General features: G+C 44.8%; 1 protein-coding gene across 5 annotated transcripts in view; it reads left to right on the plus strand.

Moving 5' to 3' along the window:
• The first annotated feature begins 4,886 nt into the window (after positions 1-4,886).
• GCNT4 (glucosaminyl (N-acetyl) transferase 4) overlaps positions 4,887-26,869 on the plus strand; it is a 28,535-nt gene continuing 6,552 nt past the window's right edge. The window contains exons 1-2 of one of the 5 annotated variants that reach the window (XM_023207987.2): positions 4,887-5,374; positions 10,843-10,983. The gene's annotated coding sequence lies outside the window, so the exon portion shown is untranslated. Of the gene's footprint in view, positions 5,671-6,330; positions 6,481-10,842; positions 10,984-26,869 lie in introns of those variants that run through there. The other 4 variants (XM_023207988.2, XM_023207990.2, XM_023207986.2 and 1 more) reach the window with 4 other exon arrangements.

Below are 26,869 nucleotides of genomic sequence, written 5' to 3' on the forward strand. Positions count from 1 at the left end.
TGGAAACTTAATCCTCAGTGCAACAGTGTTGAGAGGTGGAACACTTCAGAGGTGATTACACCATGAGGGCTCTGCCTTGGGCTTTAATACCCTGCCCAAGTCTGCCCCCACCTGAAAGATTCTAATTTCACAGGTCTGGAGTGGGTATCAGTATTTTTAAAACCTCCTCCAGATAACTGCAATGAGCAGCCACTGACCTCTGCAATCTGCTGTTATCAGTTCACTTTTCCTTCCCATCAACCCTCAATTACTGTAGTAATGCATGTTTCCCACACAGTCCTATTAAAAGAAATACCTGGGATGTGTCTTAAAACTATAGATTCCTGAGCCCCACTCTAGGCTTACTGAATCTGAACCCGCAGCAAATTTTTTTCCAAATGCCTAGGTGAGTCTTATCAGGCAAATGTGAGGAGTATTAATCCAAGTTATGCTGGTCCATTTTCAGTTGGTTAATATGTATTTTATTCATGTATTTAACAACCATTTAATGAGCACCTACTATGTTCCCAACATTTCTTCAGGTGCTAGGAATACAGCAGAGAATAAGACAAAGTTCATGCCCTCAGAGATAGTATGTCTAGGAGCAGAGTAAACAAGCAACAATTTAATTTCAGATAGTAATAAGTGTCATAAAGACCACAGAGCAGGAAAAAGGCCAACAGGTGATGTGGAGGTGGGACAGGCCATTGTTCTAAAAAGCGTAGCCAAGGAGGTCCTGTTTTCAAGAAGTCACATCTGAACAGAGAATTGAGTAATAACTGCTTACAAATTCCATTGCAAACACACTTATATAATTTTTATTCTATATGTCTCATGTGTCCTAAATAGATGGGATTTTCTTTTGGTCAGGAACTGTCTTTTATATTTTTGTACTCTCCCATAGCAACCAGTGTAGCACTATGCACAACCAAGACTCAATGAATCACACTAGAATCAAAAGCATTTCAAGCTTAAATATACTTTTAAAGACAGCCAGCAGAAGATTCAGCAAGTTACCTGCTTGCTAGGCAAAGGAAAATCCAGGGAAACACATCAAATCATCAGATACACAGCCCAACACTAGACTTCCTGCTTGCTTTCAGTTGCTAGTCATAGTTGCAGATTCTTATCAGAAAGTTTTCAAAACATGCCAAGATCTGGTCGTCTGTGTATAACTTTACACATTGGTGAGATCAGATACTGAGTTTTAATTGTCAATTTCTGCTGGCATACCATCCTGTAATGTAATTTCTTGGTTTTTACTCAGCTTCCCCTCAACTTCTCGTGTTCTGAGTGCCCTCAAAGTTTCATTCAACCCCTATTTCTTTAGGATAATCAGCAAAGTTCTGCAGAAGCCCACTAGATCCTATTAAGTCTCTGAAGGCCTAAAGGAGACTTCAATACACTTGCAAATCCTCAGAAGGTTTAGTGAAACCAGTTCAGATGTCTGGGGAAGATTTTTCACAACTCCAGTTTGAGATTCATGTAGCTTTTAGAAAAACTTTCCATTTCTTGCAGGATTCTCTTTTTCTTTAAATGCTTTCTTTGGACCAAAAACAAAGCAATCAATACCAGAAGGTTGGCCCACGAACCAACATCATTGGGACATTCCTAACCGAGGAATATCCAGGCAAATATGCTTCATATCAACTCTACAAATGATTTGCTGTTTGACCTGTGCAAGTTACTTCATTGTTTGAGCCTTGGGATCCTTGGTTATAAAATATGATGTCCCTGTCTCTGATGACACCCAGGATTGTCATAAAGATCAAATGATATTACTGAAAGAAGAGAGTACTTTTTTTTTTTTTTTTTAGAAGGAGTCTCACTCTGTCATCCAGGCTGGAGTGCCGTGGTGTGATCTCAGCTCACTGAAACATCTGCCTCCCGGGTTCAAGCGATTCTCCTGCCTCAGCCTCCCAAGTAGCTGGGATTACAGGTGCCCGCCCCCACACGGGCTAATTATTGTATTTTTACTAGAGACTGGGTTTTGCCATGTTGGCCAGCCTGGTCTCAAACTCCTGACCTCAAGTGATCCTCCCACCTCGGCCTCCCAAAGTACTGGGATTACAGGCATGAGCCACTGTGCCCAGTGAAGAGAGAACTTTAAAGCAGGCTAATTGCTATGGCATTACAGCATGCTATTAGTACACTAAAAGTAATTCACCATGTTCTTATATCCAGTATGATAGGTATTTGCATCCCTTCAGTCTTTCATTTCTGCATGAAACTCAAGAAGTAAAATTCTGCCAGGCACACTCTTCCCCTTGGAGCTGTGTTTCCAATAAGCTCTCCTTATTTCTCTGCTTTTTCAATTTTTCCCTCACAGATGTGTTTGAATCACCCTCACCTTTAAGTGCAGTCCTATAGCCATATCCTCAGTGACTGTGCCCCTTTGGCTGAATTCCTTGTGTACAGCTGCCATTTGGTCCCTAGATTGTCATTTGGCTCCAGTTAGTTGGCTCTTAGTGACTCCAGTCTTTATGTTCTCAGTGCAAGGACTACCTCTGTAACTAGAGTTTCTTGGAGGGCAGGGGCTGTGACTTACACCTCTTTACATCCTTAGCTCAGGCAATATGTTTTTATTAACTGTCATTTTATTAAATGACTTTTGGAGACTGCACCGGGTTAAACAGCATTCTCTGAAAATTCATGTCCACCTGGAGCCTGTGTAAGTGACCTTACTTGGAAATAGGGTTTTTGCCAAGTAATCAAGTTAAAATGAGGTCATACTAGATTAGGGTGGGCCCTAAGTGCAATGACCGGTGTCCTTAAAGAAAAGGGAAATGTGTTTGCAGAGGAGACACAGGAAAAGGTCAGAGACTGGAGTGATGCAGCTGCAAGCCAAGGAATGCCAGGAATTACCAGCAACCACCAGAAGCTAGGAAGGGGCACAGCGGGATCCCAGCCTGCTAACACGTTGATTTCAGGCTTCCAGCCTCCAGAGCTGTGAGGAAATACGTTTCTGTTGTTTTAAGTCGTGCAGTCTGTGGTATTTGTTAGGCAGTCCTAGGAGAATAATACAGGAATGCTGAGCGCAATGAGCATGCTGACAGTGTGGCAGAGACCATTCTGGGGCCACTACCATCTTTGGGCAACCCACTTTCAGAAGACCTGCAGGGCCGGTTACAACAAAGTTTTAAGGGATGAAAGAGAGTAACTTGGCCAGGCGCAGTGGCTCACACCTGTAATCCCAGCACTTTGGGAGGCCGAGGCAGGTGGATCACAAGGTCCGGAGTTCAAGACCAGCCTGGCCAATATGGTGAAATCCCGTTTCCACCAAAAATACAAAAATTAGCTGGATGTGCTAGTGTGCGCCTGTAGTCCCAGCTACTCAAGAGGTTCAGGCAGGAAAATTGCTTGAACCCAGGAGGTGGAGGTTGCAGTGAGCCGAGATTGCCTGGGTATTTGTTAGGCAGTCCTAGAAGAACAATACAGGAATGCTGAGCGCAAGACTGTCTCTCTCTCTCTCTCTCTCTCTCTCTCACACACACACACACACACACACACACACACACAAAGAGCATAACAAGTCTGTGAGTAGAAAGGAGAGGGAAACAGCTGGGTATGGTCTGAGCGTATAAAACAATCCAAAACAAAAATTGCAAACTTTATGATGAATAGGTTTTTAAGAAATAGTTTGCTTTAGGACAAAATAGTTGATTTGGAAGTTGGAAATAGAGGAGCAAGCGAGTGAATGGATACCCACTTTATGACGTGATATACGCAAAATAGTAAAATTCACCTCTTTGGGAGGAAGTGCATGTATTTCCTAGCATGGCTTGTTTGAGATGTGTAAGCTGTGGTTAATGATGGCTGATGGTCCCTCTGAATTCCAGTCTTGGAGACCTCAGTGGTTAAGAGCATGGACACCAGACAGACCACCCACTTACCGGCAAGTTATTTCACCTCACCTGCCTCCCTCTCATCATCTGTAAAATCAGAATTAAAATAGCACCTCCCTCATAAAGTTGTGAGGATTGAAAGACTTAATCTGCATAAATGGCTTAGAACAGTGCACAGGGTGGATAACAGAAGCCTTAGTTGTTTTTACCATCATGACTATCACCATCATCATGTGCAAATGAGGGAGACCCAGAAATTATTATTCCAGAAAGGTGGTCCCATGGGGAGGAAATGAAGGCAAAGTTGGCCATTTGCTTGAAAGTCTGTAAAACGAATATTAAAACACTTGCTCTCTGAGCACAGGGAGTTTTTAAAAAGGCGTGGGGGTTTGGGCAGACTCAAAGTCTCTCTACTGCTTTGGGCAGATTTCAGATTCTGGGAGTAAAGTATATGGGGACCCATGTGACACGCCCTCTTTGAGATTCACTGGGTCCTAGGTCCTAGGTCCTATCGACCCAGCTCCCCATCCAACAGCCATGCACATTGCAGGTCCTCAGTCAACACTGGTTGACCAAGTGAGTAAGAAACAAACCGACTGGGACTGACTTGTCTGGTGCCACTCCCTGCCCTGAAAGGCAAGCCCTGGGAGCTCCCGGCCCCGAAAGGACGAGGAGCCTGGCGGGAGACTCCTGGAAGTGCGTGAATAGCAAGCAGAGCGTGGCGCGCCCGCTTTACAAGGTTAGCATATTCACAAGAACCCGCTCGGAAGGCCGAGTCCTTGATGGCCAATTGATTAAGTAGCTGTGTGCTTTCTTTCCAGTGCACTTATTTGGTGATTCCGATTGGGGTCCGCACAGCCGCCACCCTCACCCTCGCTTAAGGATGAAAAGCAAGCCGATTTGGCATGTAGGCGCTGTTTGAAAAACAACTTTGCACTCTAGTTATTGGGCAAAAAGCTCCACCTTCCCACGCTGCTGATAATATTTCTCGCGGCTGCGTGGGACATTCTTCGTCTTACCCATGAGAGCGAGCTGCCTTCTGTCTGGTTGGGCGATTCCCGCAGGGCCTGAGCCTCCGCAGAGCCCAGAGTTCAGGGGGAAGAAAGGAGCCGCGGATGTGAGTTTGCTTTGTCACTGCCTTCTGAGCGACTTTGGGCAAGTTACTTATCTCTCCTGACCTCAGATTTCTTGTCTAATGTGGGAGGGAACCGAAGGTGGATGACGCTCCGGGCAGCGGCGGAGAGCCGAGATCACAGCGAGCGCCTGGGAACTTTGTCCGAAGCGCGGCGCGGGGACCGGGAGCGCAGGGCAGGGAGCTCCCTCTGCGGGAGCGCGGCGGCGGTGCTCCTCCTTTCGCCGCACGTCACCGGGGCCTCTCAGCGTTCTCCTACCCTGGGGCGTGAGAGAGAGGCTCCCTAGCAGGGCGACGGAGGGGCAGTGCGAGAGCAAGCCGCCGCGGAGAGCCTGGGAGCCCAGAGCGCAGCCTGCGGCCCCCGCCCGGGCGGCCTCCGCAGCCTCGCGGACCCGCGTTCGGGGCTGCCCCACTCCTCGTAAGTCGACTTGGCCACGCTGGCGAGCGAGGGTCGCCCGGGGCTGGAGATGTCAGCCTGGTCTCAGCCTCGTCTCCGCCGGGGGGTGGGCGGGACGCCCAGACCCTCTGCTCCTCACGACTTTCGTTTTCCCGCCGGGGAAAACTTCGGCGCCGCGTCCCTCTCCAGGCGGCAGGCGGGGGCGCCCTCCCGGAGCCGCGCGGGGACCCGGGCTGAACCCCGGCCTCTCTCCGCGCCTGCGGGAGCCCCGGGGCCGACCAGAGCGCGCGGCGGGCGGACACAGCGTCGCGGGCCAGGTGGGCTACCCGGCGCGCGCCTAGCAGACGCCGCAACTTCGCGGCTCCCGCAGCAGCCGTCCCCCGCGGCCAGACGCGGGGAAGTTCCCCGAGGCCAGCTCTGGGAAAGGGCGGCGGGCGGCGGGCGCGGAGTGTGTCCTGGATAACGGACGCGGGCCGCGGCGCCGGCTTCCTGGGCTCGCGGGCGGAGCAGAGCCGCCAGGCTGGAGTCGCAGGCGCGCCGGCGCCGGGCTTTCCCGGGACTCTCCCCGAGTGCCAAGAACGCGGCTCGTGGGCGCTCCCTTGCCGGGAGCAGGGGCATCCCGCCGTCCTGGCCCTTCGGGGCCCAGCGCTGCGCAGCCTGGCCCGCGCTGCTGCGGGGCGCAGGGGCCCCGGGGGAACTGCTGAGCCCGGCTTCCCGATGCTCGCCTTTCGGAGCCTCTTGCCGCTTCTCCGCAGCCCTGGACCAGCGGGGACGAGCGATGCTGCCCGAGCCCCCGCCCCTGAGCTTCGGGACAGGGACGCGGGGCGCGTGAAAGGACTGCTCCCGCGGCTTCTGCGCCAGGGCAACCGGGGCTGGAGGGGGCCTCCGAGTCGTTCTTTGGGGGCGGAAGCTGCGGGCCGCGCCTCCCAGGCCGCGCCCTTCCCAGAGACCAGCTTCTGCGCTTTTTAAGGTCAAGTTTTTGTGCCGCAGAGCGGGCCAGGATCGTCCCCCTGCGAGGTGGCGGTGCCTACCACAGAGGGTCGGGAGCCTCTGGGATCCGAGCCGAGAAACGGGACGCTCGAGTCCATTTGCAGTCTGCACGTAGGAAACAGTGCTAGGCAAACGGGGTGAGTGGGTGTTTTGTAAATTTAAGGACTCAGCTTTCCCTGACGGGAAAGTTTTCCGAGTCACGAAGCCTGGGAAACAGTATATTGTTCCCTTGCTGGGCAGGCCGAGAGGTGATATTGGCCTTGGGGCACTTTTTAAATTCCTTTTTTTTTTCTTTCTTTTCTTTTTTTTTTTAAAGTCTTTAATAATGGTAGAACAACAAACCAGAAGATTAACAGAGTTGGGAATAATATAATGCATTTAATTGTCTCATGTGAGTAGACATAAGTCGCCCTTTTTGATCTTGCATTCATAAAACATGCCCCTATTAAAGCATCAATAAGCCTAAAACATTCTAGAAACTAACAGTTCATTCTAACAGCTTTTGTTGATAGTGTCTTAAGGAAGTAAAATCTTTAAAAGTGAATCATTATAGAGAGCATATCCTATGTTGCACTTTCTAAGGATCCAATTTTGTGTGAGAAATGACCAATTAAAGATGTTGATTTATCTCTTTCTGGTATCAGGAGAGAAACAATAACCAAGGAATTGTGTGGCCGCTGAATTTTCTCTGGGGGTACATGAAAGGAGTTTCCTGCTGTGGGGTGGTGGTGGGATGAGAAGGTTTATACTCTTTTCTTTGGGGGAAAAAGTTTATACTGATTTGCTAAATGTCACATCTCCTGCACAGAAGTAGGCAGGGGTGAATGGCATAGTCGGGCAATTAGTCAGAGTTGGCACTTTATGGCACCTGGCCAAGTGCCTTCAAGATAAGCAGGCCATAAATACAAGTGTTTCCCAAACTGACTTTTACCTATGGTTGTTTTCCAGGAAGGGAGGGGGAGAGAGAGCAGGTAGGGGGCCCTGTACCTGATGGTGCTGTTTCTGCCTCACCCTTGACCCACGGTGCTGGGAGCATGACCTGGTGACCTGAGGCTTATCACAGCACCACATAGGAGAGGTAAAACGAGGTCAGCTTCAGGGGATTTCCTTCTTAGGCTACAAGGCGGGAAAAAGCAGTGAGACAGTAAAAATCAGCAAAGCAAGGCTGACAAGTGAGTTCTTCAGTCCACCTGTGTTGAGCACTGGCTGTGAACCAGGCACATTGGCTGCTGTGAGGTGCGGATGTGCTGCAGATCACTGCATCTGTGCTGAGGCAGGAGGCCTTGCTGGGGAGATTGAAGGTGGACTGAGGATGAGTAGGAGCTGTGTAAACTAAGCAGCCGTGGGGGAGGGGAGAGGTGAGAAAGGGGAGTATTCCCACCCAAGGGAATGGTGTGTGCTGAGACCAGAGGAGAGGAGAGCCTGAGAGTTGGAAGAAAAGACAGGTTCAGTATAACCTGAGGGGAGGATGGAGAATGGCACCGGGGAGGCCAGCAAGTACCAGGGCCAGGTGGTGCCAAGGGACATTGTGGCAAGTGGATCCTCAGGACAGTTTCACACCTGATAGCATGCAGATGAGATATGGATTAAAAACAAAACTCCAGCTGCCGCGTGGAGAATGGATGTGAGGAGCCCCTAAAAGACAGGGCTGGGTCAGAGGGTGCAGGAAGCCTGGCAGTTGAGGCTGAGGTCGTGCCAGTAGAGATGACACAGTGGGCAGATTCAAGGCTGGCTCTGGAGTGACTTGGGGCTGAGTTTTGTGTAGGGTGTGAGAATGCAGCGTGACTCCCTCTAAGCTTGGGTGCTGCTATTTACAGAAACAGGGAACATCGGAGGAGGAAAGACAAGTTTGGTTTTATTGAGTCTGGGCAGCTTTCGAGGCTCCTGAGTGGAATGGCTTCCCAAGTGGCCACATAGTGCACTTGCTGGCTGACTCTCCAAAGATGGTGGTCATCTGTACCAGGGGTGGGGTCTGAATCCTGGGGTGGATGGGGTAGGGGGCGAGGCGATGGTGGCTGAGGACTGGAAGCTGCTCCCAGAGTGACAGGTGGGACAGAGAGCTAGGTACTTTCAGATGAGGGAGCCTTAGACATATGGGAATGTGATGGAGTGAGTTGGAAAGAGAAGCTGAACACACAGGATGTCTGGATCCCCTCCCCCTTGGATTGTGATGGTATTTTGATATCAAGCTTATGTAATATAAGCTGTCAACATCTTACAGAAACAGTGTTTTAAAGCATGTATGACTGTGAATGATTTACTTCACAGATCATACAAATGTAATGTTTAGGAGAAACATGGATGATAATCACGCTACAGAAGTGCAGCATGGCTAAGAGCAAGTTAGTGAGACTGCAGTGAGACTGCTCAGCTCCTGGATCTGACTCTGTTACTCCCTAGCTTAGGACCAGGCCCAAGCTTCCTGACCTTCCTGTCTGGGTGTCCTGGTCTCTGAAATGGCACCACACCTAAGGGGTATGTGCTCTACAGCACCTCCTTGTGGGCTGTTGTAAGGATTGCCTGTGTGCATTATGCATGCACAATGTGTACATCATGTGTGCCTTATGCCTAGCACATAGTAAGTGCTCAGTAAATCTTAGTCCTGGCGGTTTTATTATCATGATGCCATTTCAATCATTTCTGGTTGTAGAATCTGAAGCCTAGAGAATGTTGAGAACCTGTCCAAGGCCATACAGCCAAAGAGTGGCTAAGTTAAGGCCAGGGTCCCATGTGCCTGACTCACAGGCAAGGCATCGTCCACTTAATGTGTCAACAAGTGTCAGGTGTTTGATGCTGTATAAAATTAACTGTAATAAAAGGATCCAGTCACTGCTTGCCAGAGTGTAGTGAAGCAGAGCAAATAACATCAACATTGAGGCTTATAGACTTTTCTCAAGCAATTTAGAGATGTATGTTTTGTATTAATTTGCATTACTTTGCATGTCATTTACATGCATTCCCATATGCTTGTAATTTTCCTAGTGGGATCTAAAGACTGAAGCTTCAAGTATATAAGAGAAAAGAAAGTTAATCAGGAATTGAATGCAGCCGTTTCCATCCTAATAGATCTCTGGGATGGTGGGCTCAGTGTGGGCATTTAGAGACAGGATTGAATCAGTATTTACTATTTTAGATGTGGGGAGCCAGATATCATTTGATAAAGGTAGCTCACAACTTAGTATGTTATGAAGCTTGATCTGCTGAACATAACAGAAAAATACAGGCAAAGTGGAAGAAGACCAGAGGAAAAATGTCTACTATATAAAAATTCCAGAAAATGAAGCAGAAATAGAAGTCTGCTTTACGAAGCTGAACTAATAAGAAACATTAAGGGGCATAAAGGAAAGATTGAACTTCTGCTAAGCGATATGAAATGTTAGAAAGAACATAATCTTAACCACAAATGTGTGAGGCTTCAAAACCAATAAATTTTTCCCAATGTGGATTTACTGAGAAACAGGCCATCGGGTCTTAGTGGAATCTTAGAACTACAGAGTATTAAAAAAAAAAAAAAACTACAATTTTGTTGCTTAGAGCAGCGGTTCTCAAAGTGTGGCCTCAGGACCAGCTACATCAGTATCCCCTGGGAACCTGTGAGGCTCAGCAATTTGTGCTTCAATAAGTTCTTTAAATATTTGGAGCCAGCTTTCACTCCTCTATTGAGTCATTACTTCTTCAGCCTTAACCTTGCCACGTCCCTCTTGTGGTCGCTAGCTTCTTACTGGGCTGCTTAACTTCCATCAGTTACGATTCCAGCAGACGGGTGTAGCCAGACACAAACTCATTTCTCAGGGTGTCTGCTCAGGACAGAGCAGAATGGGGTGGTCCCTTCCTCTGTCCCATGGTCTAAACTGTGGAAATGCTTTCCTCTTTGGGTGGTACTATTCATAGAAACAGGGATTCGCACTCTGCATTCAGCTTTCTCATTCTGCAGCTTTGTGGTTTACATGCTGTCCAGGACCACGATGGTTTTGTTTTTGTTTTTGTTTTGCTGCATTTTGTTTTCTTTTGACAGTCTCGAACCAAACTGTGACTCATGCCAAACGTACGGTCAGCCAAAACACTGAACTGTCCTCTAGAGATGCTCCTGTCAAACCACGTTTCTCTGCAAACCACAATTCTCCGTGAACCACGTTTCTCCATTAACAAATACAGTTAATTTTTTGCACATGTTAGTTTTGTACTTTTCTCTGTTAAAATTCATCTTACTAGATCCAAGTAATCTGCTTGGTTCCTATTTCTGTTATTTTCCATATAAGCTGAGTCTCACCTTTGTGTCCTTTGCCAATTTGGGTACTGATATCCTGGTTGAGGAGTTCATAATAACGTGAGCATCTTTGTTAGAGGCCTTCCTCACAGTTAATGAGGCTCAAAAACGTGGCATCTTTTGCAATCCTTCTGGGTTAGCATCAGAGGAATAGTTGTCATCAGTCCAATCATTGTTTGCATTTAAATTACTGTTGTTCTAAAATCCTCCCGCACATGGTTTCTCTTTATAGAGCCCATGTTCTAGAACTGCATCCTCGGTCTCTGTCCCAGTACAGCCATCTATAGCACCTCCTCAGTAACTGACGGTGATGTTCCCTTCCCTATGCTGTTTATACCATCAGCCTGGGGTTTTCTTTGGAGGTGACACAAAGGTAAGTTTCAGTTTATTTATAGTCAGATTAAGATGAATTCAGAAGCTTCAAAATAATAGGAAGCAAAAATTGTGCCTTGTAATTTTTCTCTGCTTTACCTACCTCCCCCAAGCTCTAAAACCTAAGAGTTTTGTGCTAAAGTCTAGATGTAAGCAAGAGATTCAGGTTATTTAATTTAAAAAAAAAAAACCCTAAAATGTTGCTCATACATGATTCTTAAAGGAGTATAATTAGGTAATATAATGGCAGAAAATCGTTTTTAAAGGCAAAAGGCAGAACAACTCTGTGGCAGGAGTGCTTTTAGCCATGGCTTCTAGAACATGAAAAATTACCTGGAGTCCTAAACCGTTATATCATGATCCTTATCCAATCCTAGTCAAGCCTCTCCCAAACCCCACCCACAGTGAAATTCCAGCCCTTAAACCAAACCTCAACATCTCAATAAAATCCAGCCGCTCTCCTTCTCCAAGATGCTCCAAAATGCTTCCAAACCTCTTTTGATGCCATGTGCTGCCCTGCCATAGTAAGCAAATCAACAATAAATAAATAAAATTGAAAAAGCACCTGGTGATAATAAAGTTCTCTGTAGTCTCAAGTAAATCTGTATTGTAGGGGAGGCAAAAATTTGCCTCTACACTCTTACAGTTTTTCAGCTGGGCCTGAGAATTAACTTGGCATAAGAAATATCAACAGGAGAAAAGCACACACATTTATTTAATGTAAGTCTTATGAGACAGGGGAGCCCTCATAAGGAAATGAAGCCCCAGAGATGCAGTGAGAATTGAACACTTATATAGTGGATTGGAGAAAGAGTAGGAAATTATGAAAATGTAGCAAGGCAAAAAGAGGCCTGGGCTAGGGTAGTTAACTGGGAGAAGCGGGTAGGAGGATAAGGGTTGTGTAACAGAAGTTTGTACAAATTTTTCTCGGCCACAGCTTTCTGTCCTTGACAAGACTGTTAAGGAGACTGTCTGTCAACATTCTCATTTCACATAAGGATTTCATCTCCTGCTTTTAAGAAACAGCACGAAGGGCAGAATGGTCTTGTACCTGCTATTTTTCAAGTACCCTTAATTCAAAAGTCAGTATCGCAGTGGCATATTTTGGAGTGGCATATTCTTAACTCCTTCCCCAGGAATCCTCTGTGCTTCCGGCTCTTCTGTTCTTTTCATTTCCCTCCCCTGTGCAACCCCATCTTCTCTTGTGGGTCTTCTGGGCTTTTTTCTAATCTAGTTAAGGGGAAAACTGGCAAGGATGACCCTTTGGCAGGAATTGCTTCTTGGCTGTTCCCGGGCTTGTCCAGTCAGCCTGTCTGCTCTTGGGTAGGTTAGACCTCTTGGGTAGGTTAGACCTGTTTCCAAGAGTCCGCAAGCCCTGACACTTCTCATGGTCATCTGCAAGATCTGGACAGTCCACTCGAGAGCAGCTCGTTCAGACTGCAGCAGAGGGTGGACAGTTCGGCCCAGGACCAGAAGGAACAACACCTAGCAGAGTTCCTGTGATTTGCAAGGCTCCTTTTTTCCTTCCTTCTCCTGCTGTCTGTGTCACTGCAGCATATTTGCAATATTTGTGCTGTGTCCTTTCTCTACAGCCCCACATTCTACCTCAGTGGAACAAGGAGGAGCTCATTCTGCCCAGCCATCACCTTCTACCAGGTTCCTTCTTCCTTTAGCCTTTCCAGCAACCCTCTTGCCCTCCTCTGAGGCTGGCAAGTTCAGAGAGACATATGGCAGATGTGTCAGAAGAAAGAAATGGAATGATACACAAGGTAGACACCAATTAGGATGCAAAGTTACAATGTGAGAAAAACATTAATAGAATGATTGTAGAGCTGAAAGATGGGATGCAGAACTGGAGAAGAGATCCTCAGAAAGGAAGAACATCATTTCAACTGATGTTGAACATTGAATCGAACATCTTTCATTGAATTGAACATGAATTCAACATCATGGCAAGAAAATCCCTGAATTTAAAAAAAAAAATCCAAATGCTAGCTAATGACTTGTCTTTTCTGGAAAATTTCTATAGAAAAGAAATTCAAATGTGAATGTGACAAAATAAGTGGGATTTCTTGGATTGTGTTATCAGTTACCTAGGACCTCACTGTTTATTTCTCTCTGCATTTGTGCAGGCAGTAGAGTTTCTAGTTGCATCTCTCCAGAATCTAACGCAGTGCCTCCCTAACACATGGCAAGCACACAGTAAATGTTTGTGGGATGGATGGGCAACCAGGATAGAAATTGGGTATCTAAGAATATAAGGTTTATATAGGGGCTATTCTCAAAAGAGTGAAGGCAGGAACTCAAACAGGTATTTGTACACCCATGTTCATAGCAGCATTATTCGCAACAGCTGAAAGGATGGAAGTGAAGCAAGTATCCACTGACAGATGAATGGATGACCAAAATGTAATGTATACATACAATGGAATATTATTTAGTCTTAAAAAGGAAAGAAATTTTGACACACACTACAACATGGATGAACCTCGAAGACATGTTAAGCAAAATAGACCAGTCAAATATTGGACAAATATTGTTTGACTCCTATGATATAGATGCCTAGAGTAATCAAATTTATAGAGACAGAAAGTAGAATGGTGGTTGGCAGGGTGCAGAAGCAGGAGACTGTGGGGTTGGTGTTTAATTTGTATAGTTTCAGTTGGGGAAGATGAACATGTTCTGTGGACGGATTGTGGTGATGGTTGCACAACAATATGAATGTACTTAATGCCACTGAACTGTACACTTAAAATTGACTAAAGTGGTAAATGTTATGTATATTTCACCACCATAATAGAAAAAAAGGAATATGTTCATCAACTAATTCATAAATAAGAAACAAGAAAAGTTATTTTTATAACAAAGAAGTGAACCAGATAATACTTGGAAAGTATAGGTTATAGCAAGAAGACAGCATGACACTAGACCTAAAAAATATTCAAAACTGTGCTACTAAAATTGTATTGCCTGAATCCTAATATGAGGCAGAGATTTAAAGCACTTTCATTCTGTCCTCTCCCCATTATCCCTATGATTCTCTTTTTTTAAAAAATCCATTTTTATTTTGAAAATACGTCAAACCTGAAGAAAAACTGTAAAAATAGTACAAGTGGGCCCTTGTCTGATTCTTCCTTGACCATGAGAATCGTGGAAGCCTTTGATGTTTCTGCACCAATCTACCCAGAGGAAATCCATGGCTGTTGCCTTTGGAGATGGTGTCTGAGTGCGGGAGTACATGTAGCATGCTGAAGCTGAAGCCCAGTCCTTGTTTACAGAATGGCCACTGGTCAATGATACTGGGCTGCTTCAAATGCTTTTGATCCCTTACCATCATCCAGCCCTGCGCCAGGCTGTTTTTCCTGCTAAAATGTGCCCAGTGCATTAGCTCATTTAGTCATCACGGTAACCATGTGAGTCAGTGCCCTTGTTCCTCTTTCACAGATGAGGAGGCGGAAGGCTACTAGATTAATGACATCTTATTAGCAGCAGACTCAGGACTTCAGTTCAGAACCATTAGCTTTAAATTCTAAACCTGTATGATGTACACAGAAGTAAAGCAGGAAGGTAACGTGGAGGGGGTTCAGTGTGGGGCAGAAAGAAGAGGAATGGGGTCAAGCAGCAACTGGAGGGAAAAGGGGCACATTCAGGGGTGGCTCAGAACTATTCAACATGGTACTTGTTGAGTTGATATCTACATGATACTGATAGCTATTTGTTGAAAAGCAGGTTCCAAAGTCCCCTGTTACATAACACGCTCTCAAGAAGACAGCCCAACTGCAAGTGACCTTCAGGGATTATGTGACCTGTCCCCTGCCTATGACTAGAAACCATACACAGAGGAGGTTTGCCATAAGCTAAAGAGTGCTTAACTGAGGCATGGCGAGCAGACTGCACAGTTCTTGCCAACATCAGAGTTAATTTGGTAAATCTTGGCATCTGCTTTCCTTCAGATGTTTACCTAAAGCCTCCATCTGCCTCTAAATATAGATGGATGAGAAGTTCAGTATCATTTAAGACACATTATTTTGCACTTGGCTATATATAGGAAGGTACTGTTGTATAAGTAGCCACTTTAATCTGATTTAAATTTAATTTGGCTCCTGGACGTGCGTATGTATATGTTAGTTAAGCATTTCCTTTTCCTACGGTCATCTTTCAAAGTGCACGTTACTTAAACATATAAGGGCTTACTTTTCTCATATAACAAGAATTCAAAGTGGGTGTTTGCTGGCGTTGGTTCAGTAGCTTGAGGATATGGAGGCTGAGGTATCCTGGTATCTCTGATATTCTCTTGGTCTGTTCCTCATGGTCTCAAGTTGGGTGCTGCAACTCTAGCCATCATGTTGGAGTTCCAGGCAGAAAAGTGGAAGTGGAAGAAGAAGAAAAGAAAGAACAAAATGGCATACCTCCTACCTGAATCAGGCCCCTTTAGGAAAACTTTCCCAAAATCTCACATTATATTTTATTCCTATACAATAGAAGTTAGAGAAAAGTCTTTTCGAGAGACGTGTTTCTACCACCAACAATAAGGGTTCTCTTAGTAAAGAAGAGCGGATGGATGTTGGAAGGCAACTGGCTCTCTACCAGAGCCATATATAAAAACCCTTACCTATGGATCTGTTTCTGGATTTTATCCCACAGATCTGTCTTTATGCTGGCACCAGACCATACTGTTTTAACATCATAATCTGTTGGAAAATCTGAAGAGTCTGGTTTTTATTTTTGCCTTGTATACAGTTGACATATAAGTTGGCTTAGACTCTTAGTAAACTAAACAATCTTTTTACATTTTATTAACCTGAAATAAAACCTACATGTTGAAAAAGATCTGTTAACTTAATTAAAACCATCGCCAGAAGGGATCCTTGTAGGAGATGGCGGTTGGAGAGCTTTCTGGAATCATTTCTACATTTGACTTTTGGTAGGTTGAAATCTCTGCTTTTGAAATTCGTATTGTGGCAGAATTTTCCCAAGCACTGCAGATTTTTATTTCTTCCATCCTTTTAACTTAATTTTTGAATTCCTGAGTCTTAATTTTATTGTGTCTAATATGCACACAAGATCTGAGAGCAATATGTACATTTTAAGCCAAGAAACACACAGATCTTAGCTAAATGATGAAGTCATGCCAAGAACTGCCAGTCCTGAGTTTTTCAGTGGAAGTGCAGAAGCATGTTGAAGTCTCTAGCTGAGCTTCCCACCATATTGGAAGAACCCAGAAAACAAACAAGCAAGCTCTTCTCATGACTTAAAACTGAGGGTTTTAAGGGTGATGATTTTAAACTCAGGGTGTCTAATCCATTCATGAAGAGTGTGTTCTGGCCTCAGACCATTTCTAACATCAATACCCTTGATTTGGCCAGGCATAGTGGCTCATGCCTGTAATCCCAGCACTTTGGGAGGCTGAGCTGGGTGGATCACGAGATCAGGAGTTCAAGACCACCCTAGCTAACACGGTGAAACCCCGTCTCTACTAAAAACACAAAAAATTAGCCTTCAGTACTGGGGGTAAAGTGGTGAGTGAGGCCTTCACAGACCTTAGCTGGGCGTGGTGGCAGGCGCCTGTAGTCCCAGCTACTTGGGAAGTTGAGGCAGGAGAATGGTATGAACCCAGGAGGCGGAGCTTGCAGTGAGCCAAGATCATGCCATTGCACTCCGGCCTAGGCGACAGAGCAAGACTCTGTCTCAACAAAAAAAAAAAACCCTTGATTCACGTCTGTTTATCCCTGTGCTGCCTCTGTGATGGACATTGGAGATTCTGCTTTAAATGCACGTGTAGAAATTAGTTACCCATACCTCTTCAGCTAGCCATGGGATCTTTGAGGAATTAGTTTTGGCCAGTTAAAAAATATGGAGTTAGCCATATAATACCAAAATAAATGCTTCCAGAAATTTCTGAGGGGGAAAAAAGCATACCATGTAGATATTAGGTGGAGAAAGTTATTTTCTTTTTAGTACGATAAATATACATTTTCAAAAATAGACATGTTTTTCAATTCAGTTTTTCTATTTTATAGAAAAAGAAGTCAAAATATTCTCAACCCATATTTTTAACTTAGAATCTGAAACATAAAATGTAGTTTGGCTTTGTGTTGTGTCAAGCTAAGTAAGAAGGGCAGAGAAGACGGGGATCCCAAGAAGGAATGAAACCTCTTTGTTTGATGAAGCTTGAGAGGCAAAGATCTAATGCATTCATTCATTCACCCCTTTTTCATAATCCTTTACATCTAAAAAGAAGCAAACATTTCATGTGAGCTTTGTCATCAAACTGAAATTTGAAGGCATAACTATTTTTGAAATTCACCATCTTCTGATATTTTTTAGAATTTTCTTTAGAGAAAAACTGTTGATGTTTTACTCCCTGTTGAGGGTCACAATCTATTACAAAACAAAAACTTTTCATTCAGTTTCATTGTATGTGGCCCTTTACACTTCCTGCTAAAGACTTTTTAGCCATGTAGCTTTGCCCAGCTAGATACACACACAATCAGCTTTTGATATTTGCCCTGTGGACCAGATGAAATAAAGCCCAGAATCAAGTCTACTGTTTCCCAATTGGTGTGACCGTGGCTGAATTCTGTGCTTTTGTTGTTGTTGTTGTTGTTGTTACATTGCTACAGCCCAGATTTCCAATGACCTTGAGAGGTCTATGCCTGAGTATATACTTCTTGATGTGGGTTGCTCATTTCCCGTGTAATCTTACAAGTCCCTTATTTCTGCCCAAATGTGAGAGGATCCAGTAAAGTTTCTAGCTAGAAGAATTATAATCTATAGAGGTGGTTGATAGAATTATTTTCATGCTCAATGTTTTCCTTTAGGTCTCTGTTCTCCAAATCTTGCAGGTAAAGAAGTCCTTTATTTAAAGAAGATGATGACGTTCATAATTGCAGGCCTAGAGAGAAAGCTGTCAGTCGTCATACATTCCACAGGGACATCAAACAGAGCTCCTTTAGATGAGGGCATCCCAATGCACTTTGCTGAGCCAGTCTCATTGATGTTTGATCTGAGTGACAGAACACTGGCAAAGGCCCTGTATGAGGGTGTGTTTGTGTATTCACATTGCTGCAGAATTCTCAGTACTGCTTTGTGGGTTACATGGTCCTTAGGGATGACTTTGCCAAACAGAGATGCAAGAACAAGTCATTGCAGTTTTGCAATATCTGGAGAATTGCCCGTAAAAGATAATGAACTTATGGGAAAAGTTTATAGCTTTTGCAACACATAAGCTTACAGACCATGTTTAGCCAATTGTAACTCTGCATGAAACTAGTTGTATGTGCTCTTGGCTGTCTTTTAAATAAATTTTTTGGTTATTAATCTTTCGAAAAATATCGAGCATACTGGGGAGAAAAACAACTATAAAGACTAACTACACTGCTTTCTGTCTCTCAAAATCCAAGACAGGTGTATGTCTACATAATTCTGAAACTTTAGGAACAATTTATACTCCAGATATTAACAAAAAAGAATGCTGTCAAGTAGTGAAAACCCAATAATAATTAGAATGTCAGAATGAAGGGAATAATGAATGTACTGTTTTAGAAAAGTAAAACCAACTTAAAACATGTTGACTCTTTCTCAGTTTTCCCAAGAAACCATTCCTCTTGTGGAGGTCCTCATACCTGACATTTGCATACCAAAGTTGTCTTTTTCCCCATGGCTTTCACATGCATTACATCATAAGACTTTCACACTTGCACTGTGGGATAGAAAAAACATTATGCCATTTAACACATGGGAAAGAAAGACTTGCCAAAATTAAGTGATATGCTAGGGTCCTTGAAGAATTTTTGGTGGCAGAGCCTAGACTAGAGCTTAGGTCTTCTGACTCTGTCCCATTGAGCAACTACCCTGTGCCAGGTATGGATGTCTTCAGTACTGGGGGTAAAGTAGAGAGTGAGGCCTTCACAGACCTTATGTTTCTGTCTCAAGACAAGTAATAAACAAGTTAAGTAACTATTCCTTGTAGCAAGGGCTCAGAAGAAAACAAGGAGCGTGATAGGAGAGAGATTTAAGAAGGGTTAATCTGGGAGGCGGAGGTTGCAGTGAGCCGAGTTCGCACCACTGCACTCCAGCCTGGGCGGCAGTGCGAGACTCCCTCAAAAACAAAAGAATTATCAGAGAGGACCTGAGGAAAATCTGTTTCTTTTCCTGGAGCACCTGGTCATGCCAGGATCCAGGAAAAGTAGTCTAGACATGAGAACAGGAGGTGCAAAGGTCCTTAGGCAAGGAAGAGACTAGGATGTTCTAGGAACTTTTAGAAGGCTGGTGTTGCTTAGAGTTTTATGAGAAAGACAGAGTAGAATAAGATGAACTTGTAGAGTAAGGCAGCCATGGGAACTGCCTGGGCCTTTATGGTCATGAAAAGCATTTCTTGTTTTATTCTACGTGACATGAAATCCCAGTGAAGGGTTTTAGATGTAGGGAGTGGGATTAGGGAGGGGCAGTGATCTGACTTGTATGTTTAAAAAATCATTTTGGTTACAGTACAGAGAATGGATTAGAGGAAAGCAAGGGAAGCCAGGTAAGGTTATTTTGTATCTAGGCAAGAGTTGATGCTAGCTTGGATTAGAGTGGTTCCCATGGAGTGAAAAGAGGTGGGTGGATTTGAAATACATTTTGGATGTAGAACCAACAGGTGCTACTACTGCCAGGAGACTGGAAAGGCAGTCTTGAATTGTGGTTAGTAGTGTAGGCTCCGAAATTGGACCATAGTTGAAAATTGGACCATAGTTGAAAATCCTTGCTCCTCCAATATACTAGCTATATGAACTAAGGTAAGTTATTTATCTTCTGACTTGATTTCTCAATCTGAAAGATAAGGATAATGATAATCGTACCTATCTCATAGATTTACTGAATGGAGTATAGGATAATTGAATGGAGTATAAGAACAGTGAATAAGAGGCCAGGTGTGGTGGCTCATGCCTGTAATCCCAGCACTTTGGGAGGCCAAGACAGGTGGATCACCTGAGGTCAAGAGTTGTAGACCAACCTGGTCAACATGGTGAAACCTCGTCTCTACTAAAAATACAAAAAATTAGCCAGGCATGGTGGCGGGTGCCTGTAATCCCAGCTGCTAGGGAGGCTGAGACAGGAGAGGAGAATCGCTTGACCCTGGGAGACAGAGGTTGCAGTGAGCCTAAATTGTGCCATTGCACTCCAGCGTGGGTCACAGAGTGAGACCTTGTCTGAAAAAAAAAAAAAAGAACAGTGAATAAGATCATGCAAATAGTGCTATCTCTCTCTTAGCATCGATCACTAGGAAGGGACAGGTATGTGTCACTGACTCTGGCAACATGAAGGCTTTTGTTGACTTCAGCCAGAGCAGGCTCCATGGAGTGGGGTGTGGAGCCAGGCTGGACCGAATGCCACTGTGAGGGACCTGAATAGGGGCGGTTGGGCATCCCTCCTCTGTCCAATCCCTCAATAGAGGGCAGTTGGATGGACAGATATTGCTATGGTCTGTGTTCCCCAAAATTCATGTGTTGAAATTTAATCACCAGTGTGAGAGTATTAAGAAGTGGGGCCTATAGATGGTGATTAAATCATGAGGGTAGAGCCCTAAGGTATAGGACTGGTGCCCTTATAAAGGATGTTTTGGGGGAGCTCATTCACCCCTCCCCGCCCTTTCCCCTTCTGCCCTCTGCCATATGAGAACACAGCAGCGAGGCACCATCTTGGAAGCAGAGGGCAGCCCTCACCAGACACCAAATCTGTGCCTTGATCTTGGACTTCTCAGCTTCTAGAACTGCGAGAAATAAATGCCTATTGTTTCTAAACGATTCAGTCTAAGATACTTCGTTATAGCAGCAGGAATGAACCAAGACACCTATGTAAAGGGGGAAAGGTGTTCCCAGCACCCCAGGAATGAGATGGGGTTAAATGATGGCTAGGAACATTTAGAGGAGAAGAAATATGGGCTCAATCACCTTTAAAGTTATTTTCAGTTTTAATATTGCACTTCTGGGCTTCTTCAGGAACTGTGGGTTTATTAATTAAGCATTGGTGGAGAAGACCTAGATACATGAATTATATTATTTGAATGGTTTTTTTCCCATAGAAAAGTATGTTTACCTCTGTTAGGATTTGTTTACTCTGTAATAATTGACAGACCCAGTTTAGGTTAGGACTTGTTCATAGTATATTGTGAAATGAAAGAAACAGATAAGATAGTGCCTATCTAGTGATACTATTATAAAGCAAAGCCAAAAAAAAAAAAAATGTGTTTCTTAAAACCAGTCTGGAAGGACATACTGTCTACAAAATGTTATTGCTAGGTAGTGGGCCCCTGGTGAGCTTTATTTTCGTTTTTGGACTTTTCTGATTTTTTTTTTTTTTTTTTAATGAAAGTGGTTTGGTTTTTTTGTTTGGTTTTTGGTTTTTTGGTTTTGGTTTTTTGGGTTTTTTTTGAGACTGAATCTTGCCTTGCCCAGGCTGGAGTGCACTGACATGATCTCTTCTCACTGCAACCTCCATCTCCTGAGTTCATGCAATTCTCCTGCCTCAGCCTCCCAAGTAGCTGGGATTACAGGCATGCACCACCACGCCCGGCTAATTTTCTGTATTTTTAGTAGAGACGGATTTTCACCATGTTGACCAGGCTGGTCTCGATCTCCTAATCTCAGGTGATCCGCACTCAGGCCGATCTGCCTCAGCCTCCCAAAGTGTTGGGATTACAGGTGTGAGCCACTGTGCCCGGCCTGAAAGTGTTTACTTTATAAAAAGGAATGGAAAATCTTTTTATTTTCCTTTTAGAGGCCATATCTTATTATTATTTGAGAAATGCTTGTCCTCAATTTGTATTGGATTTCTAACTGAGTCATACCTCTCTTTGTGTTTTACATAGTTGCTATGTTTACCTGCTCGCAATCTGATTATTACTTGCTTTTGCAATCTTTCCTCTAGAACAATAAGAATATAAGGTCATCTAGGCAAGAAACTTGTCTTTCTGCTCCTCGGCATGACTCCTGGAGTGCTGTGGGAGTGTCGAGGAACTGCATCTGACTGAATCATCCTCCCACCTAATGGTCTCACTCCAGAACATCCCCTGGGCTTGGCAATGAGCGAGTCACCAAGGGAGAATCAGTGACTTCATTGAAATCAAGGAGCTGCAATAGCAGGATGTTAGCTTATTCAACTAGATCAGGATGCTTTTTAGTGAGTTCGTCTTTATATTGATCTTCTTAACTGATGATTCTTCTTAGTAAGCCTTTAGACAGAAGCAAAATCCCCGATATTTATAGATCAATAAGCTCTTCATATCCTATTTCTCAAACTGATATGTAATAATACAAAGTTTAAGAACTTTAAGGTGGCCTGAAGAGGGAATATTTTCCGCATGAAGAGAAATTTCACCTGGAAAGTTTTCTAAAACAATTAGCAATTCTCTGTGCTTAAATTGTGTCACAGATAACTATAAGAACAAATGAACCAATAAAATAATCGGTGACAGGATACGGGACAGGAGTAACTGATGGCAGAATCCCTCAGGATGAGCTGGCTTTCTCTTCCTTGAATTGATTCTATGGGCTGGAAGACTGACTAATCTCTTCATTAGCTCATTGATCGGTCTCAGCCTCTGACTACAGAAATGGAATGTGATTCCTCACCCAGCATTCCTCCAGGCTCATTCTCCATGGAAATCACCTCTTAAACAGGGTGGAAGATCTCCTTGACCATGTTTGGAGTCCATTCCTGTTCCTGTTCTAGGACATTTAGAGAAGACATGGTAATGAGAAAATTTAGTCAAGTGCTAAAACTGTTGCGGGAAATACGGAGAATTTTTTCTTTATATTCCAAGAGACAGTATTGCATAAAGGGTTAAAAGTGCAAGTCTGGAGCAAGACTCTCTGGGTTCAGGTTCCATTTAAAACACTTTCTAGAACTGTAACCTTGGGCATTTAGTTGCCTTACAGTGCCTCAGTTTCCTTTCTTATAAAAGAGGGATAACAGTAGTACCTACCTCATCGATCTCTTGAGGGGATTGAATTACATCTAGAGTACTTAGAACACTGCTCCTAGTGACAACTCTTTATTGAATGATTCTACATTAATAATAACTACAGTATGGCCCTTGAACGACACAGGTTTGAACTTCAGGGGGTCCACTTATACACAGGTTTGTTTTTTTTTTTCAAGTAAATACAAATTGAAAATATAGTATTTGCAGGATGCAAATCCCACGTGTATGGAGGGCCAACTTTTCCCATACTAGGTTCCTCAGGGTTGACTGTGGGACTTGAGTGTACGTAGATTTTAGGGCCCACGGGGGCCCTGGAATGAATCCTCTGCATATACTGAGGGATGAATATCCATAAAATTAATAAAGAGCATTACATGGAGGCATTCAGGCACTAATTCTAAAATACTGAATTTGTTGAGACTTTGTGGAGAAATAGGAGGTAGATTGAAAAACAGGACAGTAAGCCACAGGTCTGGGCAGGATCTTTAAAGAAACCGTGAAGTCCCTAACCTCAGATTTTCCAGTACCTGCAGGTATCAACAGTGAAATTGCAAAACAGCAAAGATGGCGGCCTGCCCATCCCTCTGGGAGCTGCATCCCAGGGAGGTCTGAAACCTCTGTCAGCCAGAAAGCACCAGCGTGGGGGTAGCTGGAGACCCCAGTTGGGAGGTCGTGCCCGGTGAGGAGGAACAGGATCATGGAGCTGCTTTAAAAAGCAGTCTGGCCACGTTTTCCTAGAGCAGTCCAGCCCCAATTTTAACAAGAAAACTGGCCTTGAGAGAGCTTAAATAGTTTGATCAAAGTCTTACAGCTACTAAGAGTTTGTCCAGGGACTCAAGCCCTAGGTCTGTGGCATCCTGAAGCCCAGATCCTTTCTTCCTCTCTCCCCAGTGCCCCACAACCTGTTCCTGAAAAAAGCGCAGGCATTCTTGGTCCCTAAACTCAACCTTACTCAGTTCTTTTCTCCTCAATCTCCTTCCTCCCATTCTTGATGTACCATTCCCCTTTCTTCCCTGGGAAAGGAAGCATCTGTACTTCTTTGACAGTCCTAGGTTTTTTAATTGCTAAGGTAAGAAGAGTGAGTTGAAGAGCCGCTAATGGTTGTAGCCATTTAGCCCTGAATACAGTTGTGCCCACCTAGCTGGGATGTCCCTGAATGTGGTCATGTCCACTTAGCTGGGGTGCACCTCTCTGTTCTTGCTGCTTCCCTGAGGGCTCCAACAATGCCTGGATGGGTTGGGAGAAGAACATGGTTTGAGGGAAATGCTTCATTCAACATTCCTATTGGGACTTTAGTGAGGAGTAGGTTTTTACTGAATTATTATAGACGATATTTCACCTGAGTTACAGCTATCAAACCTTGCTACAGCTTTTTCAGTTCTGTCATCACTAGGAACTTGCGCCTATGTGGCAATAAACTCTGCAACAGGTCAGACCTCCTTGACTACCCGGGCAGGTAGAAGGAGAAATACTGCTTCTCCCGTGGGTGGGGCATTATTTGTAATGTAATTGTAAGACCACTTCCTGGCAGCAAAACACTTGCCTACTTCCTGCCCATAAAGCTTTAAGAGGGAAAGTGCTGAGTGTGGTGTTTGCAGAAGGTGACATTGCTAGCCTGGTTTCCCAGGAACCATGTGGCCAACATAACAGCCAGCCTTAGCCCAGCTGACTCTGGTCAGACCCAGTTCCTCCACCCCCTGCAACTTGTGTCCCCTGGGGCTGTGCTGCTCTGGGGGTGTACCCCCTGCAGAGCCCAGTGGGAGGGGCCCAAGGGTGTTATGCAGATGTTTTTTTCAGACGAAGCCAAAGCCAGCTGAACCAAGGTTGGGGACCCGTGGTCCTCTCCAACCTCCTGCCAGTATTCCCCTCACTATTAGTGCCCATCGCAGCTGGGAAGAGGCCAACATCCCCTTTTAGGATTTGACAGAAACTCCATACCAAGTGGCTTTGTACCTACACACCTCTTTGGGGGAAAGGAATGCTTTTCAGTTAAAGGTATTTCTGTGCAACCATAAAAAAGAATGAGTTCATATCCTTTGCAGGGACATGGATGAAGCTGGAAACCATCAGTCTCAGCAAACTAACACAGGAACAGAAAACCAAGCACCGCATGTTCTCACTCATAAGTGGGAGTTGAACAATGAGAACACATGGACACAGGGAGGGGAACAACACACACCGGGACCTATGGGGGGTGAGGGGCGAGGGGAGGGAGAACACTAGGACAAATACCTAATGCATGCAGGGCTTAAAACCTAGATGATGGGTTGATAGGTGCAGCAAACCACCATGGCACATGTATACCTACGTAACAAACCTGCATGTTCAGCTCATGTATCCCAGAACTTAAAGTAAAAAGAAAGAAGAAAGAAAGAAAGAGGGAGGGAGGGAGGGAGGGAGGAATTTCTGGCCATGGTAAGCAAGTGAAGGGGTTTTATTTTGATTTGGGTCAGGGTAATATTGAAGAGGGCTACTCCTTTCAAAGGATATCAAAGGCTGACCCCAACACAAATTCTCCCCCTTAAAGATGCCTTGGACAAAGGTGTGTCAGAAAGCGAGGTGCAGGGGCTGTCCCATTTTCCTACCCTTCTTTCTTTGAAATTCCCTGTCATTCCTGGTTCTCAGATGTGGGCCCCAGCGCCAGTTTCCAAAGGACTTCTCACTGGGTGCCTCCCACCCCTTCATTCCCTGGATGTCCTGTGACCTTCTATCTCTGGGCAGGCAACCACGGCCTTCTGCTCAACTCAGACTCTCCCAACCAGGATAGAGTCAGGATGTGTGTGCCCCAGGCCTTCTCAGGAAGGGCAAGGATGCCTGGATGCAGAAGAGGCCCTGGAAATGAGTGACAAGGCAGGTCTTTTTATGTAAGTGTGAAGATGATAGTTAAATGACATGACAACTCTGCAAGACTTGGTAAATCTCTTTAGAACATGAGGTCTTTTCTTTTTACTACTGTGGTGTCAGGGGGAAGTAGTAACGTTAATTAGAGACTCCATGGACTAAAAGTGAGAAAAGAAATAGCCAAAATTTACTTTGAGTTAGACCCCTTCCAATTCTAGCCATTTCTGTAAGCTATATACTATTTATGCCTAATAACCATGAATTAAGACAATCACACACACACACACACACACACACACACACACACACACACCATTTGGGATTGATTAGTCTTCTACTGTACTGCAACACCCAGTTCTACACATGTGCCCAGGCTTCTGGAGTTGCAGTGAGTTGCCTTGTGCGTCGGGCAGGGGAGTGGGGACAGTTTTCCACAGCTTTAGAACAACTAGCAAGCACCCTGGCCTTGAGCCTGAGTGATGGGACTCTGTTCAGTGTGCTTTGGAGGAGCAAAAAGCTGAGACCAGTCAAGAGACCCAGGGCCATGAGCCTGACCAGGAGTCTCTTAACCTGGGTGCTGATGCAGCAAAGATGCTGTCTGGACTTGGCAGTGGGGATGGAGAAGAAATGATGAATTTGAGGCACATTTATGAGGTGATGTGTTAACATGGGTATGAGTGAAAGGGACAAGTTGGGTAACTGTAGTTTCAAACATGGCCCATGAGTGGATGGTCTCACCATATATTGAGACAGAAGACGCAGGTGAGGTGAGGATGTCGAGTTCAGTTTTGGACTCGTGGAGGCTGAGTGCCTGCGGGATATCAGGCGGTGATGTCCATCCAGCAACTGGAGGTTCACCTCTGAGGCTTGGGCAAGAGGTGAGGGGTGGAGGGAAAGGTGCTGGAATATGGAAAGGCATCAGTGTGGAAGGTGGAATCTACAGGTAGGGGGCAAATAATGCAGGAGAAGAGAAGTGAGCTGAGGATAGAAGCCTGGGGCAGTCCACAGAGGAGAGACGAGATGTGGCTGGAGAGGTGGGATTCTGCAGTACAGTTCATGGTGGTGAAGGTGTGGTTCT

The sequence above is a fragment of the Piliocolobus tephrosceles genome, chromosome 4 (genome assembly GCF_002776525.5).
Source record: "Piliocolobus tephrosceles isolate RC106 chromosome 4, ASM277652v3, whole genome shotgun sequence".
NCBI classification, from domain to species: Eukaryota; Metazoa; Chordata; class Mammalia; order Primates; family Cercopithecidae; genus Piliocolobus; species Piliocolobus tephrosceles.